This window comes from Saccopteryx leptura, chromosome 3, assembly GCF_036850995.1.
Source record: "Saccopteryx leptura isolate mSacLep1 chromosome 3, mSacLep1_pri_phased_curated, whole genome shotgun sequence".
NCBI classification, from domain to species: domain Eukaryota; kingdom Metazoa; phylum Chordata; class Mammalia; order Chiroptera; family Emballonuridae; genus Saccopteryx; species Saccopteryx leptura.
Genome location: NC_089505.1, coordinates 35070535 through 35092193, shown reverse-complemented (window position 1 = coordinate 35092193; position 21659 = coordinate 35070535). Strand labels below are relative to the sequence as shown.

Below are 21659 nucleotides of genomic sequence, written 5' to 3'. Positions count from 1 at the left end.
TTCACCTTGTCAAAATAGGCTATTATACTTTTATCTTTTTTTTTAGTCAGAAGAGTCTATGTCACTTTCAATGACTTATTATTTGGGTTTATATCTTGCTCAAACTACACATCTTTTTTGGGCTAAATAAGCAACCTGCTCTGTGTCTTCCTGACTCTGTAGGGTTTTATATCAGTAACTAAACAGTCCCTCCTAGAAGTGAAAAATATCACTTATATTCATAGCCTTATTAACTAGTGACATGGTGTCACCCAATCACAAGTTGCCCAGAAAATGCCATAAGCCAATAAGGAAGGAGGTTAGAAAATACTTCGGGATCAACACTAGAATTGTTATACATTTTTATAAATTTCATAGAGGAAAAATGACAACTTGCCTTATTTTGCATTTATTACAAGAGAGATTGAGAAATTTCTCCTTTGTGAATTATTTCTTATTCTCTTTTGATCTCATATATTAAAGTTGGTTTGTAAAAAAAAGTTGCTTGAAGAATTTAAGTTGTTGTCAAGTTATCCATAAGGATTTCCCATTGCCCCTCTGTTTTCCAGGAGTTCCATCTAGGGAAATACTCGGCAGGGTAATGATCACTTGATTTGCAACATACTGTAAGCATATAGAATTGTTTAACTGGGAAATTGACTATGAATGATGTTTCATAACCTATTATTGATTCATATTCATGCCCATAAAACATTAATTGGTCTACCTAATTTATTCTGCCAAAGGTACCTATTTTTCCAAGGTATATTTGTTAGGTCTCTTTCAATTGGAAGGGACAAAATTTCAATTCGAAATAGTTTAATAAAACAAAAGTGCATGGCCTCAAGTAAAAATTACAGAGGTTCCCAGGTTCAGGCATGCTGGATACCTGTGGTCTAATAATATCATCAGAATCCTCTCTCCTCTCCATTTCTCACATCTGTTTTCCTCCTGTTGATCCAGAGGGCTGTGAAGAAAACTTTTTCACTTTTTGTAATCTCTAAACCTACATTAACCTTGGACCTAGAAATCTCAGAGAGTAGGGTATGACCTTTGTTTTTCCACCTTCTTACCAATCCTCAAGAAGACACTGTTTAACCTTGCTTGAAAAATATTTCCAAATGGGACCAACATCTCTGTTTAGGGGCAAGGAATAAGATATCAATCAGAAATTGGTTAGCTTTGATTTCTCCTTGTTACTAGCCAAGTTATATTCCTCCAAATTTTATTTATTTATTGAAATTTCAACTCCTAGTACATCAGAATATGACTATATGTTTTGAAAAAGGTTCTTTAAAGAGGTAATTAAGTTAAAATGAGGTCATTGGAGTGGCACTAATCCAATATGACTGCTGTCCTTATAAGAAGAGGAAATCTAGCCTGACCGGGTGGTGGCGCAGTGGATAGAGCATCGGACTGGGATGTGGAAGACCCAGGTTCGAGACCCCGAGGTCGCCAGCTTGAGCAAGGGCTCATCTGGTTTGAGCAAAAGTTCACCAGCTTGAGCCCAAGGTTGCTGGCTCGAGCAAGGGGTTCCTTGGTCTGCTGAAGGCCCACGGTCAAGGCACGTATGAGAAGGCAATCAATAAACAATTAAGGTGTTGCAATGCACAACGAAAAACTAATGATTGATGCTTCTCATCTCTCCATTCCTGTCTGTCTGTCCCTGTCTATCCCTCTCCCTGACTCTCTCTCTGCCTCTGTAAAAAAAAAAAAAAAAAAAAAAAAAGAAGAGGAAATCTAGAGACAGACCTGCAGAGAGGGATCCTATGAAGGTGCAGGGAGAAGGTGGTCATCTACAAGTCAAGGAGTGAGGTCTCAGAAGGAACCGACACTGCCAACACTTTGATCTTGAACTGTTAGCTTTCAGAACAGTGAGAAAATACATTTGTATTGTTTCCACCCAACCTTTGGCACTTGGTCATCACCGAAAACTAACACAAATCCCACTACTATAGCATGACGAGATAGGCGTGGCCCTTTGATTGCCCACCCAATGAGAAACTTCAGAATGGGAGGCAGGAAGTCTTCAAGAACAAAGGAGAAGTTTTATAATTTGAAGGAGGGAGTGATACTGGACATACCATAATTTCTGGCGTCCTCACAGATGAGGAGTAACCAATCTACCTTGGTCAAAGGTCACAATTTCACAGCACCATTCTGGAAAGAGAATTTATTATTTACAGTAGATTTCTCATCAAAATTGTTCAAAATGTTTTGAACCTCAGTTTCAACCATTATGATTTTGGGATATGTAGGACTGAGAACAGAGTATAGTGTTTACAAGGCTCTCGGGTTAGTCAGGTCTAGATTTGGATCCTGAATTCAACCATTTACTACTAAATTACTTTGACAAGTTACTGGAATATACATTTCCTTGCTTATAAAACAGGGATAATAAAAGTACTTTTCTCCTACAATTGTTTTGAAGATTCTTTATTTAATTCATGTAAAATTCTTTTTCTTTTTTTACAGAGACAGAGAGAGAGAGAGAGTCAGAGAGAGGAACAGACAGGAAGAGAGAGAGATGAGAAACATCAATTCTTCATTGCAGCACCTTAGTTGTTCATTGATTGATTTCTCATATGTGCCTTGACTGGGGGGCTACAGCAGAGCAAGTGACCCCTTGCTCAAGCCATTGAGCTTGGACTTCAAGCTAATGACCTTGGGCTTCAAGCCAGCGACCACAGGGTCATGTCTTTGATTCCACACTCAAGCCAGAGGCCCCGCTCTTAAGCTGGTGACCTTGGGGTTTTGAACCTGGGTCCTCCATGTCCCAGTCCGACTCTCTATCCATTGCGCCATTGCATGTTCAGGTTAATTCATGTAAAATTCTTAACACATTGTCTAATACAGTAGTAGAAATAGTACATACTGCCTACTACTCTCCTTATTATACCTACTATTACTAGTATTGTTTTGTATAGATTGTCCAACACATCGAAATGACCTATTGCATATATGTTATTCAGAGTTTTGAATTTTTGCTTAACTGTTATCTTTAGACCTTATCACTGATGTCTAAATAAAGATGATAGGTATGAAAGATTTAAAATATGTCCTAAAGCATATTTCAGGAAGAGAATAGAAACTGGACTTCCCACATTCCACACATCTTGATGTTGTGTGTGCTGAATTTGAGATGCCTGTGTGATGACCAAGTGAGGGTATCCAGTTTATAACTAGAGCTCTGATACTGTACCGAGGACAAAGGTCAGGACTGTAGATATTAATTGAAGACTCATTTGTTTATGTTAGAAACTGCAAAATAGCAAACTGGAGGAATGAATTGTTCTTTTCCCTCAACAGATTTTGACAAATAAACGGTCTATCATTTAATTAATATCATACTAAAAAAATGAACTTTTCTTAATAAATCAGGAAATCTGAGCTTAGTGCTTAGCATTTTCATATGGCAAATATCAAAGGGAACTGAGGAGTTGCTGCTTGTTTTGGCCCTAAATCCAGCTCTTCACTTAGAATGTGCATATGCAAATATTTCCCACTCATTTGAGCCACCTCCCTGCACTATGGAATCATTTGAATGAGACCCTTGATGAAGCTGATTGTTAAGGACAGAAATGTAGATGAGGTTGCTACCTGGAAAAAGAAGGGGCAATTATGAAAAGTAGAAAAAGAAAGTGGAGTCATTCATGGAAAATGAGAAAATTAGTAAGAATAGCAGAAGAGAAGATTGTCATCACACCCAAAATGGCAGATGGTGTTAATTAGAGGGGACCGTTTAATGATGTCACAGTTTCCAAAATACCTGGTAGCCTGAGTGAAAACAACCTATTAGTTTTGTCGATTAGAAAAATCACTCATGGCATACAATAACAAAAGCAGTTTCGTTCTTGTGAAAAGACAGAAATCTATAATGGACAGAAGTAAGAAAGTCCTTTTTTTTTTTTTCATTTTGAAATCTTTTGTTTAATGTCATCAGAATGACATGAGATTTTAAGGGATGATTGCATTTTTTTTTTTTTTTTACCTTTTTTTTTTTTTGTATTTTTCTGAAGCTGGAAACGGGGAGAGACAGTCAGACAGACTCCCGCATGCGCCCTACCGGGATCCACCCGGCACGCCCACCAGGGGCGAAGCTCTGCCCACCAGGGGGGATGCTCTGCCCCTCCAGGGCTTCGCTCTGCCGTGACCAGAGCCACTCTAGCGCCTGGGGCAGAGGCCAAGGAGCCATCCCCAGCGCCCGGGCCATCTTTGCTCCAATGGAGCCTTGGCTGCGGGAGGGGAAGAGAGAGACAGAGAGGAAGGAGGGGGGTGGGGGGTGAAGAAGCAAATGGGCGCTTCTCCTATGTGCCCTGGCCGGGAATCGAACCCGGGTCCCCCGCACGCCAGGCCGACGCTCTACCGCTGAGCCAACTGGCCAGGGCCTGCATTTTTTTTTTATACAATAAAAATGTGTTTATTAACCAACTGGGAAAAAGTTCAAGTAAGAGGTGCTGCAAATAGAGCAGAGAGACAGAAACAGCTGATGGAGCCTGCTTCTAGACAGCTGAGACTGAACAAATTATTTTTTAAAATATAGAACACTTCATGAATTTGCATGTCATCCTTGCACAAGGTCCTTGGTAATCTGCTCTGTGTCATTTCAATTTTAGTACATGTGCTCTTGAAGCAAGCAGAACAAAATTTTAATTACATCTATCTATGTAAATTTTAAAACTTGAGAGTCTTGAAGTGAATGTCCCATAACTTCCTAGAGCTCAAAAAGTTTAAAATTAATTGATTCTACCCATCCTCTAACATATATCTATTCCTATATTCTCTCTCCTAGTTACCCAGTCTCCAAATGAGAAGTCTGAAAGTCATTTTATATTTCTTTTTTTCACCATCAGTCTATTCTTCTAATCTTCCCTGCCATATCCCATTCAGTCAGACACAAAACTCTAATAATTCTTCCCTTAAGTATGTCTAGAGTTTATCTTATTTCTTAAAACAGCTTTGCTTTTTTATGATCTCTGCTAAATTGGAACCTCTTTAAGAATGAGGCTTATTCTTTAAGTTTTTCCTAATATAATACCAACTCCTAAAGGTATACAAAATATATTAAGTTTTGTGGCAATGAACTAAAGGATCTGGTCTCTCACTTTCAGTTTTACACCCTACTACCTCTGCATCCTGCAGTCCAGCCAAACAGTACAACCTACTCTTCTACCAGTACCCCGGGTAATTCCACGTCTCTTTGTACTTGCATTATCTCTTACTTGGCCCTGGAATGCTCTTTACAATGCACTGTCCACCTGGAAAGTAGATGATGACTTGGAGTAGTAGAAGAATTAATGCCCCTGTAGAATTTTCTTTCTTTATCTACTAATGTACACACCTTCCTGCAGAATACCAAATGTATTTCTTTTCCTTTCTGGCACACAACAAAATATTTCTCAGCCTCACTTATTGTTTGACATGGCCATAGAATGTGAGTGGAAACAGTGTATGTATTTACACATGGCCATAAATTCTTTCCAGTTGTCATTTTTTGGTACCATTTTTCACTTTCAGACAGCCGGTTTAAAGAACCCCTTATAGGAGTCTCAGGAGCTGTGTGGTGGAGATATGGCACTTTAGCCATGTGCTGCTTAACATGGGGAATAAGTTCTGGGAAATATGTCATTAGGTGAATTTGTTGTTGTGTGAACATCATAGAGTGCCCTTACACAAACCTAGATGGTATAGCCTACTAGTAATTGTATGTGCTACACTTTTACTCAACTGGCAGTGTGGCAGGTTTGTTGACACCAGCATCAGCACAAACACCGGAGTAAGTGGAGTGGAAGCTTTGACAGTTGGCTTTCTTTTTCGCGATGAGAGTGCCTGACTTAGCTTTAATTGCCGAGGCATCCATTTCTAGGCTGGCTGCATTTCACAGAGGCATCTGCTTCCATAAAACTACCCTGAGTCCATGCACTGCCAGCCACACGGCTAGCTGCAGAGCCGGGCTGCCTCCTCCCATGGTGCTCCTTTTTTTTTGTTTTTTGTTTTTTTCTAAGAGACTTAGTTGATTTAGATAACTGACAATTTGGACTACATTTATTTTTTTATTACTTCCTGGGCTTTATTAATTTTTTTCTTTTCCTGTGCCTTAAATTCCCACCCTTGTGTTTGATATTCACCATTAAAGAGTATTCTCACAAAAGCCTAGGCCCCTACCCTCAACCCCAATAAAAGCTGAGCCTCAGGCCCACACACATGCACTTGTGAGGTGGAAACTCTCCACCCCCTCCTCTCTGTCTCTTTCTCCACAGCCCTAGTATGTGCCCTTGGCCATGCCTTCTACTCTCCAGGATCTGCAAGTAATCAACTCTTTTTCTTTTCTTCAAAGTGTTCCAATGGTTATGGTGAAAGGGCATCTTACAATCATAATAAGAACTACAAGGGTCATTCCAATAGTAACATTGGTTTAGAAAGGGGAGGTGGAGGAAGCACCAGCCAGGTGAGTGCCCCAGGCATTTCTGGATAACGGCATTGCTATGGATGGACTTACAGGGCACAAAAGAGTAATGTCTTGCCCTATGACAATACCGCAGCTATGACATCACTGGGCAATAGAAATTTTTTAGCTCCACTATAATCCTATGGGATCACCTTTGTGTATGTGGAACATCATTGACTGAAAGATCATTATTCAGCACATGACTATATTGAAAAAAGAGAACCAGGTCCTCCAGTCATTGTTTAGAGAACTGCCCAACCATTAATGCCTGCATGGGGCATTGTAAGAGTGAGAAATAAACCTTCATGATGTTAAATCTCTCACTCAAATTTTGGGTTTTATCCATTATCGCCACTACTGTTATTATTATTATTTTTAAATTAAGTGAGAGGCTAGGAGGCAGAGAGACAGACTCCTGTGTGCACCCCAACCAGTATCCACCCAACAAGCCCCCTAATGGGTGATGCTGTGGTCATCTGGGGCTGTTGCTTCATTGCTCAGCAACTGAGCAATTTTAGCACCTGAGGCAAGGCCATGGTGCCATCCTCAGCACCCATGGTTCATTCATTGCTTGAATGAACCACAGCTGTGTGAGGGAGGTAGGAGATAGAGACAGAGAGAGAGACAGAGAGAAAGGAGAGGGGGAGTGATGGAGAACCAGATGGTCACTTTTCCTGTGTACCCTGACTGGAAATCGAACCCAGGACTTCCACACGCCAACGCTCTACCGCAGAGACAACCAACCAGGGCTGCCACTACTGTTATCTTAACCAATACAGTGTGACTGTATCTTGTAGCCACATTATAACTCATAATAGTTTGTAATCATTGATGATATGACTTTCTCTCCACTAGACCATGTGTGTTCTGCGGACTTAATCTCTATCAGTTCCCAGTATCTAGAACAAACTAAGTGTTGTTTTACAAACATAAATTCTAAATTTTATGGAAGAGCCACATTGTACTTACTATATTGGCCTTTTCTCAAATTATTTTTTGAAGAGGATGGTTCACAAAAAATGGTTCTTATAATTATAAGTAAGTAGGTTTTTTTGTTTTATTTTAACATGTGAAATTCTCTCATTGGAAAACATATGAGATGGAAGCAGTCATATTTTTCCCCAATTACCACAGCCAGTTCCCTCTGTCCAGGGTCACAGGTGATATTGGACATATTTTTAAATTCAACTGAAGCTTTTAAATGTGTAATTTGTTATTTGTATTTTCATCAGTGGCAAGTGCATGGTAGCTTGTGCAAATTAATGCTCATGGTATGAGTGTTGAATAGTAACAGTATGCAGTTTGAAAGGTAATTCCGTTGTGGCAAGTTTCCTGGGAAAAGAACAAATGACCTGACCATTATAAAATTTTGCAGTCATTGTTAGAAATTACAAGTTTATTGAATAATAAATATAGTAGTCACTTGGCCTTTAAAAGTGAAGTTTTGAATTGGTGGTAAAAAAAAAAGTTGTATACAATTCATTCATTACCTGTCTTTTCTTTTTTTCCAAAATTATGAAACCCTAGATTGGAAGTGAGAGTTGTGAAAGAAGCAAAAGGGTAATGGTTGTTCCCGTCAAAATAATAGCTCTGGTGTTTTGTTTTTTTTCCCTCTAAGCGTTTCCCTTTATTCTAGGCCAAATAAGATATTTTCCAGTCATTTTAATTATAATGAGTGATTGTTAGATTCAGAGAGAACAAAAACGCCTTCACTATTCAGGATTATTCTAGAAAATAATTAGCACAAATAGATTTATGAAAGTACTGGTTACTCAAATCTAATATAAGGATATTTTATTTTATATTTTATCTTCAAAATTAAGTCTCACTAATTTTAATGGACAATTATTTAGAACTTATGATAAAGCTGTCATTTCAGTTTGAAGGTTGTTTTGTTTGTTTGGAAATGTTGATGGTAAAAATGAAATTTCAGAACATTTTATTTATGTATCTACAATTTAAAGAAAGAAAAAAGGCATAATACTGTTTATAGAATTAATACCAATTATAATGGAATCATAGCTATTTACCAAAGTAAATATAATAGAATTTTGATTCTTCAATAATTGATTTTATGTTACTTTACTACATGAAATGGATACAACTACATTTCTTATAAAAGAACATAGCATCTCAGTTTTTGGTATTTTTTTCATATATATATATTTCATTAAACAACAAGGAACAAGCACATAGAGATTAAAATGAAATCTTTGGGCCCTGGCTGGTTGGCTCAGTGGTAGAGCATTGGCAGGCATGTGGTAATTCCAGGTTCAATTTCCAGTCAGGGCACACAGGATAAGTGACCATCTGCTTCTCTACCCCTCCCTCTTGCTTCGCCTCTCATAACCATGGCTCAAAAGGTTCAAGCAAGTTGGCCCTGGACACTGAGGATGGCTTCATGGCTTTGCCTTGGATGCTAAAATAGCTCAGTTGCCGAGCAGTGGAGCAGCAGCCCCAGATGGGCAGAACATCAGCCCCAGATGGGGGTTGCTGGGTACATCCCAGTTGGGATGCATGCAGGGGTCTGTATTTTCACTTCACTACTTCTTGCTTGATTGAAAAAAAAATCTTTTTGCTGTTGGGAGGAAAAATGTCTCCTCAAGTTAATGTACAAAGATTCAAAACAGGAAATTCTAGGAATGTGATCCTAAATTGGTTGGTCTTACTTTCTAATATTTACCCCATCCAAACTGTCTTTCCTGAATCAAATGGCTGCTAGAACCTATGGAATGGCAGGTGAAAAGGAAGGCTTTATTTCTCCTCTTTGATGCGGCATGCGCCCAAGACCATGAAAGGAGCCTTGAACTAGATTGCTAATCCCTGGAACCTATAGAAAGCTTGACCCTTGAGATTAGTAAAAACCCAGTGGAAGAGCAACATGTTTGTGGGCCTGGTTTTCAACAAGGAATAATATATATTTTTTAGATAATGGGAAAAGAATTGGATCATTCTCAGACTTCTTCCATGTGCCCAAGCCCAGGAGAGAATGCCAGGTGCTTTATAAGGACTTCTTCACTGCTATGGTGGACAATCAGTATTTGTGTTCCTTTCATCACTTCAGTTCTCTGTGAACAGCCCTTAGTTCCACTGAGCAGAAAAAAAGAAAACAAAAGCAAAAACATTTAAAATGGCCAAGCAGCCAGAGATAGAGGGATCAGTCAGGACAAAGGAAACAAATGCAAATAAGAATGAACCTCTAGATTAGATAGACAGTCTTTTTGGAACTAAAATAAACAAACAAAAAAAACCCCAAAATTCACCCTCCCCCCAAAAAAAGAAAGAAAGTCTGATTTCTCAACCAAAGAATTTACAGTAAATATTGGCAGAGTGGCAGTCTTTGGTAAGGTGACAGAGACTACTACTATGTGTTCCACAAAAGCACGCGCCTCTTTGTCCCGGGCATGTAGGTAGATTATACTCCCCAACCCCTTTTGCATGTATGAATGCCCATGCAGTTGATTCATGCTAATGGAATGTGAGTAGAAGTAACATGCACCAATTCCAAAACTGACAAACTGCCAATGGTGATCCTCTCTCCCCATTAACTGGCTGGATGTAGATTCCCAAAGTGACCTGGGAAGCCCTATGTTGAAGATGGCCAGTCTTTATCAGACAAGGTTGACTGAGCAGAACCAGCTCCTCTAACTTTTACCACTTACATTTTATGTGATCAGGAAACACACTGCAATTGTATTGAATAACTGAATGTATCTGTTGTGCCTTAAATATACCTTAATAAGTACAGAGAACTGACAATTAGTGGCCCAGAAGATCAAAGGAAAAAATATCTCAATGTATGCATTAAAAAAAATAGATAAACGACATGGAAAGACTTTTGGAAGGTAACTGATATGTGAACAAATGGAGTTTCAGAAGAAGAAAACAGAATAGAGAAGAGACATGACTAAACCAATAGTTAAAAACTTTCCTGGGATGAAGAATGACCCAACTGAACTTCATGATGTTCAAGTAGAGTTGTTGAACAAATATATGCGCCAAAGAATTTCATGGCAAATGTTTAAAGAAAGATCCTTATAAGTATTCATAGAAAAAAAGGAGGGATTCTTACAAAAGAAACAGAATCTTACTGTCAATAAAATTCTTATCTGTAAAAGAAGAATATAGAAGAGAGTAGAATAACATACTGAAGAAAAAAGATTTTAAGTCAGAAATCCTGAATCCTCTCATAAAAGATATTCATCTTTCAGTGTGAAGGAAAGATATTTATAATGATGCAAACCATAGAGTATATGCTACATGTAGAAGAAAAGAATTGAGAAAACAATGTATTTAAATCATAATATATAGAATAGAGAGCCTATAATAGAGATGGAGAAGAGGCTATGTAGTCAAATAGCTAAATCTATTGATATGATTTATTTATAAATCTAAATGATGTGGACTCTTAATGAAAGACTTAATTGTGGAGTCTTGAAACTGAAGGGATACATGGGGACTTAATACTAACCTAGAATCAAAAGTACTACATTATTTGAGCAAAACCTGAGAGTTTACCACGAATGGGAGAGAAGAAAAGTAAAAACATTTAAACATACCCCTTTATCTGGGCATATAGAAGAGGAGAAATCTAAACACAGTACATTGATGTGTTGTGTGTGTTGTGTTGTGGGTGTGTGTCTTTGTGAACAAGGATGAGAAAGCAGGAAGTAGAATAGAATTAGAGCATTTTGGTTGAGAAAAGACATGTCATCTGATTTTTAATATTAGTAGAAAGACAAAAAGATATGTACCTGATTAAGTGTCTCATTAATATAACTTCTTTTAAAAAGTAGGACAATATAAAACATACTCATTAATATGAATAAAAAATGAAATGAAACTAGCAAAAATAAGGAAATAAAAAAGAAAGAGAATATAAAATGTAATTTGTTGTATAACTACATATTCATTCTTAAAAATGACTGTCATCAAAATCATATAATTTAAAAAACACAAATCTCATGGGAAAAGTGAGGTCTGGAGTACAACACTCAAAAACTTTGTTAGTTTAAAGATTGGAACCTAATAAAAAAGGTATAACAGTTTTAAACATGTTAAATTGTTAAAAATACATTGATAGTACAACAAATATGGCATATTGCCTTGGAAAGTATAGCAGTTTGCATATGAAAATAGAAGCTGGAAAGATTGGAATTCGTGAGTTGTGAAGTTGTGAAAGGGAAATTGTCAAAATTTACAATCTTTTGCATCCTTAAATCCTGAGGCTTCTTTTTTTTTTTTGCTTTTCAGACGTAGGTCTTTCAGGCACATGTTAATAGTAGGTACTTGTCAATACCTCACTTTCCCCTTTAATTAACTTCAATATCACTGCTAGAAATTCTCTGTGGATTTCTCTTCTGCACTTGCAGCTTCACCAACAACTGAAGGTTTTGGAAAACATAGTGATATTTGAACATCCCAGACCTGGTCGCTAGCAGCACTAACAGGAGCCAGTTCTACAGGGTTTGGTGATAGAGGTCTTTGTATGTAAATGATGCTTTCTCTTTGATTGTGAGGAAGGTTGTTCTCAGTTGTTGCACAATTTGGACTTTCATTCATACACTCAACAATATTTCAGTATCTTCTGGTTTTTTTTAGTACTTGTTCTTATTTTATTGACTTTCACAGCGTTTACAGATGTCCCAGACATAGACATTTATTTTTGTGCAGTTGTCTCTGATGGCACACAAGGTGTGTTCCCTTATGTGTTTCCTCAGGAGTTATCATGTTTTCTCTCATTTCCTTCAAAACACTTTACTCCAAGGTTCCCCTCAATACTTAAAGGTTTTCCTTCACATACACTGCTTACAGTTTTTGAATCTGGATATTTAGATAAATTGGAAATGTTAAAAAAAGTGTTTTTATTTTATATATAAAAGTTTATAAATTCAAAAGGCTAGAAAAACAGAACCATGTAGAATAAACATGGTTTGAACTGAGGTAGCTGGCAGATATCTCAGAGGTGAGCATGGTGTTTTTCGTGTATTAATTAATGTTTGGCTCAGGCTAACCAGTACAGTTTTCTGCCTTTACTTAAAAGTTTTAAGGATATTTATGAAATGATTTCTAAACAAACAAAATTAATTTTACATCCAAATTGTCCCCTAAGCACTATAGCAGAACTGACTATATATAATAAAACAGTAACATAAGGTAAAGAATAAAATGTTATCATCTGAATGGAATATTACTGAGCCATAAAAAAGAATGAAATCTTGTCATTTGCGACAATGTGTATAGACCTACAGGGTATGATGCTGAAAGCAATAAGTCAGAGAAAAAAACACATGATTTCCTTACACATGGAGTCAAAAGAACAAAGTAAACAAACAAAATAGAAATATACTCATATAGATATAGAGAATAGACTAATGGTTGTTAGAGGGGAGGGAGGATTTAGGGGTTCTGTGAAAAGAATGAAAGGATTAAGAAGTATAAATTGTTACAAACTAGTCACGGGAATATAAATTATAGCATAGAAAATATACCCAGGAATATTTTAATAGTTATGTATAGTGCCAGGTGAGTACATGAAATATCAGAAGGAATAAACTTTATAAAGTATATGATTGTCTAACTGCAATGTTATATACCTGAAACAAGTATAAAATAATATTGACTGTAGACTCTAATTGAAAAATAAGATTTAAAAAAATGTTTTGTCATTACATTAAATGTTGACTGAAATAATTTTATAAGAAGAAAGACCATTAAATTAAAGTAAAAAAGAACATAGCTATGTACTGACTTTATACAAAACACATCATAACAAAGAGATGAGCAGAGAGGTATGAATCAAATTCAAGCAAAATACAGCATGAGTGGAATTATAAATACTAAAGAAGCTTAAACTTAAGGATAATAGAACTAATTAATATAAAGAAATATATACTAAAATTACTATTTATAAAGGGAACATGCTGACTAGAAACTTTTATGTACCAAACATAGCAACTATGTATGCAAACTAAAATGCATTAGAAAATAAAATATAGTAGAATTTATATTTATGATGAAGCTTTAAGATACTACTGTTAATTTTGAGTAGGTTTGATAGGAGAAAAACATTATTTTCAATAAAACATATATATAATACATATATAAAATATAATATATGTATTACATATATACAATACCTATATCTGACCATAAATATAACATTTTATATCCCTTAAGTAGATAATATTAGAAGAAGACTCTTACAATTTATCAAAGAATTAATACTATAATAAAGGTTTTATATTAGAAAAAAATGGTGCTTTATTTATTATTAAGATATCTACCACCAGAATTTAATACACAACTTAACATAAAACAAATTTATAGAGAATAAATATGTATTTATAACAATAAACAACAAAGTAGCATTTTAAAAATTTATTAGAGATTTCTAATAAAACTTGTAGGGAAAAAAAAGCACATTAAAATTAAAAAGTCCATTACTTCAGTTGGTTAGAGTGTTGTCCTGATACGCCAAGTTTGCAGGTTTAATTCTTGGTCAGGGAACATAGAAGGACCAACCAATGAATGTATAAATAATTGGAACAGCAAATCGATGTTTCTCTCTCTTGCTCTCTCTTGCTCTCTCTCTCTCACTCTCCCTTATTCTCCCTCTCTCCCTTCCTCCCTCTCTAAAATCAACAAATAAAGTTTTTAAAGAGTTCATTACCAAAATATATCTGGAGTTTGTTTCCTAAATGGTGAATTACTAAAAATTCTTTTTAAAATAATTGAGGGTCTACATTTCCAAATAAAAAAATTAACAGAGGAAATAAATGGGCAACCCAGAAGATAGTAAATCCAGAAGGTCAACAAGGATGTGAGATGATGTCAGACTTGCCAGGAATCAGATAAATGAGAATTAATTAACAATGAGACATCATTATAACCTGATAAGACTGGCCAAAAAAAAAAAGAAAAAAGATATTCTATTGCTTGTGGTGGTAAAAAAAAAAAAAAAAGAGTAGTGGGGCCTGACGAGGAGGTGGCACAGTGAATAGAGCATCAGACTGGGACACAGAGGACCAAGGTTCAAATCCCCAGGGTCACTGGCTTGAGTATGGACTTACCAACTTGAGCACAGGGTTGCTGGCTTGAGCGTGGGATCATAGACATGACCCCATGGTCGCTGGCTTGAGCCCAAGGTTGCAATGGTCACTTGCTCTGCTGTAGCTCCCTGGTCAAGGCACATATAAGAAAGCAATCAATGAACAACTAAGAAGTTGCAACAAAGAATTGATGCTTTTCATCTCTCTCCTTTTCTGTCTATCTGTTCCTATCTGTCCCTCTCTCTGTCCCTGTCTTTCTGGCTAAAAACAAAACAAACAAACAAACAAAAAACATTGATAGCGGGTATATAAATTATCTCTTTAGATATAAAATTTAGTTAACAGTTATTATAATTTAAAAAGAAAATATATCTTTTCACCCAGCAATTGCATCCTGTGCATTTAGGTCATAGAGTTAAAAGCATGAATGTGTAAGTATAAATATATAAGATGTTTAATTAAGCATTGTTTATTATACCAAAAAAAGGAGAAAAAGAATATCCACTCTAAGGGTTGAAATACAGTAGCTGCATATAGTGAATGATTTTGCAGCTATTAAAAATGAATTAGAGCTCTCGTAAGGTTTGCAGAATTTCCATGAGGTATTATTAGGTGAGAGAAGAAGAAGCATAAATGTATATATAATAAGGTTTTGATTTTCTGTAGCAAATAACAAAAAAAAATTTGTGTATATTTATGTATGTATACTGAAAAACATGGTAGAATAGCTACCACATTTTTAACATGATATTATTGGAAAGTGAATGTAGAATAATGTTGTGAAGAGGGGAGGTGGGAAAAGGTTGTATCAAGAATTAGGACAAAAAGGGGGTAGCAAATTGAGAAAAAACCCCAAAATGTCTAGGCTATGTATATGGTCACATATACATTCGTGTAAATTAGTAGTTTGCTAGTTTTATGCTTTCTAGAAAAAGAAATAGATTGACTTTTAACCATTAACAGGCTTAATGATATATACAATAAAAGCCTCAAATAATGGACAACCTTACTCTATCAACATGTCAGGCTCCAAAAATATGGGATTTCAGGGAATTACATGGTACTGTATCTAGGCCACACCTGGATGCTGCGGACCAGAGAGGGCACTGGCAGGATGCCGGCCTGAAAGTGCCTCAGAAACCGTAGTGGTAGCTTGAGGAACAGGCAGGATAATATTTACCCTCATGTCCATATAATATGATTCTGCTTTGTCTTCTCTATTGACTGCTGGAGCCAACTGTGTGAAAGGTTATGGCAGGTGGTCACCTATGTACAGGAATATGAACAAGTGACTGCCTTGCAAAAAGTTTCCCTAGGTTTGAAGAAGCATTCTGATACCTGGGTCCCAATTACAGACACTGATTCAAATGGTATGGGGAGAAAGGCTGGGCTTTTGAGATTGCATATATATATATATATATATATGGAGAGAGAGAGAGAGAGAGAAAGAGTTTACACCTGAGAGCATTCTCTTGCCCAGCTAGAATTGTAGAATTGCAATCCATTTCAACTCCATCTAAAGTTTTCGTTAATACAAACCATTTCATATCCTGTTTTGTTACTAGAAGAGTCAAGATCCAACAATGGCTATATTTAATCCTCATCTGTTACTAAACTAGGACAAAATAGAGTAACTATTAACTGTTATCTCAAAGGCACTAAGACAGGGTTAAGGGGAATGGTGATGTTTGTGATCAAGTAAATTATATATGAGGTGGGAAACGAACTGGTATAGAAAAGATGAGCTTCTAATGGTAGTCAACTTTCACAATACACTAGAATCACCTGGGGAACACTAAAATATACTGATGCTCAACTTCCCCCAAATTCTGAGGTAATTGGGTCTGAGCACAGGGATTTTAAAAGTTGCCCCAGTGGTTCTGTGCCAGGATTGTAAACTACTGAAATACAGTACCATTTTTTTAAAGCATGGAGTTGCAAAGATCTTTGAGACAGATGTCATTCCATTTATTTATTTATTACTTCAGTTCAGGCATTCAGTATAGTCATTCTTTTTATTACATTCAATTCGTTCAGTATTCATTAAACAACTACTTTGTATTTGTCACTGAGTTAGGGGCAGGGCTGCTTCACTCAGTCACCACTTGATAGCTAGAATGCAAATGTGTTCACTAATCTCTCCTTGTTTCACTAATTTTTCCTTGTGTCTGGGCCTTCTGCATCCCTTATTTTGGCTCTGGCTCTGTTTGAAAGTAAGGCGTTTTTTATGTTCCTGCTGCAACTTGTGAGTCGAAGCATAGAATTGTGGAATGTCTGGGAAGGTAATTTCTTTGAAGTTTCATTTTGTATCTTAAAAATTTACTGAATTTTTAATCTGTAAGTTACTTACAATATAAAAATGTATTTAATTTACTATTAGGAAAAATAACCTTATGTTTCTACTTTAATGGATGCAGTTGCCTTGAGTTTATGAATTTCAGAAAATTCTGCTCAAGACAACTGACCCTACATATACGTTTTAGTGTCCAGAATGTATTTCTCTGCTTTGCCTGTAATCACTAAATTTCAGGAATTCATACTCACCCAAATTGGGGAACACAAATGGCAACACTCTTTTTCACTGTGAATCTGAGTTTCCGACAAGTCCTGATGAAGAGATTCTGAAATGCTACTGAATTGGGAAGATCTCTGCACCCACTGGCCAGACACACTCGCTGATGCTGATTTTTATTTTCCTCTAATGGTGTAATTTTCTTCTCATGAGTCAGGAATCTCAGGTGACTTATTAGTCCTATTATTAACTTTCTTTATCCAATTAAGACTTCATTTTCTGTGTAGTGATCGTATATGTATTTCAACCACTCAGTTTGCAGAACTTTGCACTTGTAATTATTTATTCAACTCTTGTAATTATCTGTTTAATTTGTGTATTTCCTGCTGGTATAATCTCCAGGAAGGTAAAAACTTTGTCTATCTTTTTAACTCATGTGTCCTCCATACCTAATATTTTGCCTGGTACATATTAGGCCTTAGTATATATTTGTTAAATGACTGACCGTATAGGACTTTGCCAACTAATTAATTTCTAAAATAAGTTTTTACTAGCCATGCTTCACTGAGCTTGCAGAAAGTCAGGTAATTTTTAATTTCACTGATTGTGCTTTTTACTATGTTGTTCTACCCACTATTTCTTTTTAGATGCAAAAATCCTGAAAAGCTTATGAGAGATATTTTTGAAATGCTGCTATAAGAATGATGATTTCTTGTTATTGCCTAGGAGTTTTTTTTTAAAAAAAAATTTATCCAGTATTTGGGTTTTTTATTTTAATGATAAAAAATTTAAAATATAAATAAGCATCAAAATTCATCAGCACCTTGGGTATTAATTGCCTCTATGTATAATAAATTTACCAGTATAGATTAGGAAAATATTTTTTGGTTGTTCCTTCTATCAAGATCATCCCAAGACTATTTCGGTGACATCTGTGAAACCACTGACTTAATGACATCGGGTTGCTTTGCATTTCTTTCTTTTTTTAAATTTTATTTATTCATTTTTAGAGAGGAGAGAGAGAGGGAGAGAGAGGAGAGAGAGACAGAGAGAGAGAAGGGGGAGGAGCTGGAAGCATCAACTCCCATATGTGCCTTGACAAGGCAAGCCCAGGGTTTCGAACCGGCGACCTCAGCATTTCCAGGTCGACGCTTTATCCACTGCGCCACCACAGGTCAGGCTGCATTTCTTTCTTTTAAAGAATTTATTTATTAATTTTAGTGAGAGAGGAATGGAGAGAGAAAGAGAGAGGAACAGCCAGCTATTCCTCTATGTCAGTGGTCCCCAATCTTTTTTGGGCCATGGACCGGTTTGATGTTAGAAAATATTTTCACGGACCGGCCTTTAGGGTGGGAGGAATAAATGTATTATGTGACCAAGACAAGTGTCAAGAGTGAGTCTTAGATGGATGTAGCAGAGGGAATCTGGTCACTTTTTAAAAATAAAACATCGTTCAGACTTAAATATAAATAAAACGGAAATAATGTAAGTTATTTATTCCTTCTTTGCGGATCAGTACCAAATGGCCCATGGACCGGTACTGGTCCGCGGCCCGGGGGTTGGGGACCACTGCTCTATGTGCCTTGACTGTGGATCAAACCAGCAACCACTGCGCTTCGGGACAATGCTCTAACCAACCAAGCTATTTGGCCAGGGCCCTGCATTTCTATTGTTTATGTTTTTCCTGGTTTCAGACCTATTTTAAAATCATTGGTTTTTAAAGTCCTCTGATATAACCAGTTGAAAATATAATTTAAAAATTATTTTCTTTCTTTAAAGTAAATGGAAGAGAAGAAATTCCCCTACCTACCCACAATTATTAGAATTCTCAGGCAATTGGAAAGCACGTAATATCAGAAACTAGAGTAGAGTCAAACTTGCTGTAATGCAGGAGATCCAGACCCCAAAAATGGATCTGGTATTGTGGGATCCCAGAAAAAAAACACAAGGAGGGCTAGATGGAGTGGACATAGCCTTTATTACTTACATACAGGGGCAGTACCAATGGCGGCAGGTTGGTGAAATTCTGCACCCTACAGGGTGGGGGTCATGGTTTAAATAGCTAAGTCCTAAGAGATTACTCAAGTGAGACTTTTTTCTACGTGCAAGAAACCAGGTGAGCAGGGGATAGGGGTAAAGGTACGTGCCATTCTGTGTTGTCTCTCCTTGATACATATCTGATGACTCAGTTCCACTGTTCTTAGTAAAACCTTAGTTTCAGTTTGACTATCCAGTATCTCATGGCCTGATGTCAGGATGAGTGACAGTGGCATCATGTGGCCAGGGAGGGGGAAGGTTCATGTCCAGCACTGACCCTACACTTGTCCAGTGCAAGCTGTATCTCTAGTAACAAGAAATATATAACCACTATAATTCTTTTTTGCTATGTATCTTTATATATAAATCAACAAATTATATAGTTTTATCACTTGTGTATATATATAATTTTTAGTGACACGTGACAATTTTGTTATCTTATGGTATCCTCTCAAGAAAGGAAATATCCCATATAAAAACGCAAACATATTTTGTAAAGAAACATAAAACAAACAATAGAAAACAGCTGAGAATATTGAGATTAAATCTTGCCAAAGGTCAGATAAACCCATACAGAGTTGGAACCCACCACATATCTGTTTTTTCTCTGGTGCTATCCACTCTGATTTAAAATTAAAGGTTCTTTTTTACTGTTTTCTATTTTTTTTTTGTACTTTTCTGAAGCTGGAAACGGGGAGACAGTCAGACAGACACCCGCACGCGCCCGACCGGAATCCACTCGGCACGCCCACCAGGGGGCGATGCTCTGCCCATCCGGGGCGTCGCTCTGTTGCGACCAGAGCCATTCTAGCGCCTGAGGCAGAGGCCACGGAGCCATCCCCAGCGCCCGGGCCATCTTTGCTCCAATGGAGCCTCGGCTGCGGGACGGGAAGAGAGAGACAGAGAGGAAGGAAAGGGGGAGGGGTGGAGAAGCAGATGGGCGCTTCTCCTGTGTGCACTGGCCGGGAATCGAACCCAGGACTTCTGCACGCCAGGCCGATGCTCTACCACTGAGCAAAACGGCCAGGGCCACTGTTTTCTATTTTAATTTTACAGTTCTGGCTGAATGGAAGAAGTATAAAGAAAATGGTTCATTGCTTCCTCTGGTCTACACTTTATCTTGTAAGAATTTATGGTAAGGAGTACTTGAGAATTGTGACCGCATGGCAATTCTTGCTGCATCCCCACTGCTGTATATCATCCCACATTCTTATTTGCCATACTTTAAATCAGCTTTGCAAATAGCCACTTATGCAAAAAGAAACACTTTAGGCTAATAGTGTAATATTTTCCAATCTTGTATCTGGTTTAGTAACTGACATCTCTAAACACACCTCATTTCTTATTATTGTTATGTCCAAACCACAATTAATATTTTTAAAACTTATTTATTGATTTTAGAGAGAGAGAGGGAGAGAGACAGACAGACAGACAGAAACGTCAATCTGTTCCTGTATGTGCTCTGACTTGGGATCAAACCGGCAACCTCTGCGTATTGGAATGACACTCCAACCAACCTAACTGTCCATCCAGGGCAAACCACAATTAATGTTAACAGGCAAGGGGTAATCAAGGTAAGTCTCAAATCTCTTTGGGAAAAAAAAATAATGCTCTTGTAGTACTACTTGGTTAGGCAGGATATTATATGGGTTGTTAATAATTTTAGGATATCTAAATAGCTCTTCTCTGGGGTTAATGAAAGTAAACCTTCACCAAGAATTTGCAAATAAATAAATAAACAAAATACTGTGTAGGAAGATGTATCTAAAAAATAACCTCAGCAAAAGGACAAGTAGGCACAACATACAAACTGGGAGCTCTTTCCAAGAAAAATTTTGGGTTTATTTAAATTAGAATAAAGTAGAGCTGAATGCCCAGGGTCAGGCTCTTCAGAGACTGTTGTCTGTGTGTGTTTACATTTTTCAAAGCTAGAACCAGCTCCTGTGCCCACAGCTTTGACAGCTTTGGGTGGATGGGAAGCAGCGGGAGTCAGGCGGGAGCACTGAGCTAGCCCTGGGTACTCCAGTGCCATCTAAAGAGCTGCCTAGCCTGTTGCCTGGGGCTGAGAAGCTGCAGTTGGCCTAGATCAAGGTCCTGGGGAGGGACTGAGCAGGTGGTTTGATCCGAACGATTCGAAGTGGCACAAACTCAAGTAGGTCAGACAGGTGGGGCAGAAGCAGGCATGGCAAGAGCTCCATGAACTTTCGCTTTGAGAGGAGACAACTGGCCTCTTAAGGTCTTTTTGGCTAAGGGCTGCTCCATTGTTCTTGACCCTTTCTGCTCCCCCATGGAGTGGAATCCCGAAGTCTATCTAACAGGTTTAAAATGTTGGGGAAAAGTCTTACATCCTGAACGTATTATCATACCTTTAATCCCCCAGGTAAAGTCTTTGTGTCTTGACCGAGAACTTGTAATTGATCTTGGTCCTCAGTGGTAAAACCGTTTGCTGGTGCTGTGGAAAGAAAAGTCTGCTTATGAGAGGGAGAATTTTGAAGCTAAAGATGTCTCTGGGCTAAGGCAGTAAAATCCTAACCTGAGAGGATCAGTGAAATCTTCAGCTCTCCTTACTTTGCCCTTGACTCTGTCAGTTCCCTTACTTTATAAAAACCCAATGTGGGGCAGATTGAGAAGA

General features: G+C 37.3%; 1 non-coding gene and 1 pseudogene across 1 annotated transcript; both read right to left on the bottom strand.

Annotated features, from left to right (window-relative positions):
• Positions 1-21659, bottom strand: part of LOC136397068 (GTP-binding nuclear protein Ran-like) — a 241508-nt pseudogene that overhangs the window by 73478 nt on the left and 146371 nt on the right.
• On the bottom strand, positions 4513-4615 carry LOC136401973 (U6 spliceosomal RNA). The gene has a single exon (XR_010750891.1). It is a non-coding gene; the product is annotated as a U6 spliceosomal RNA (small nuclear RNA).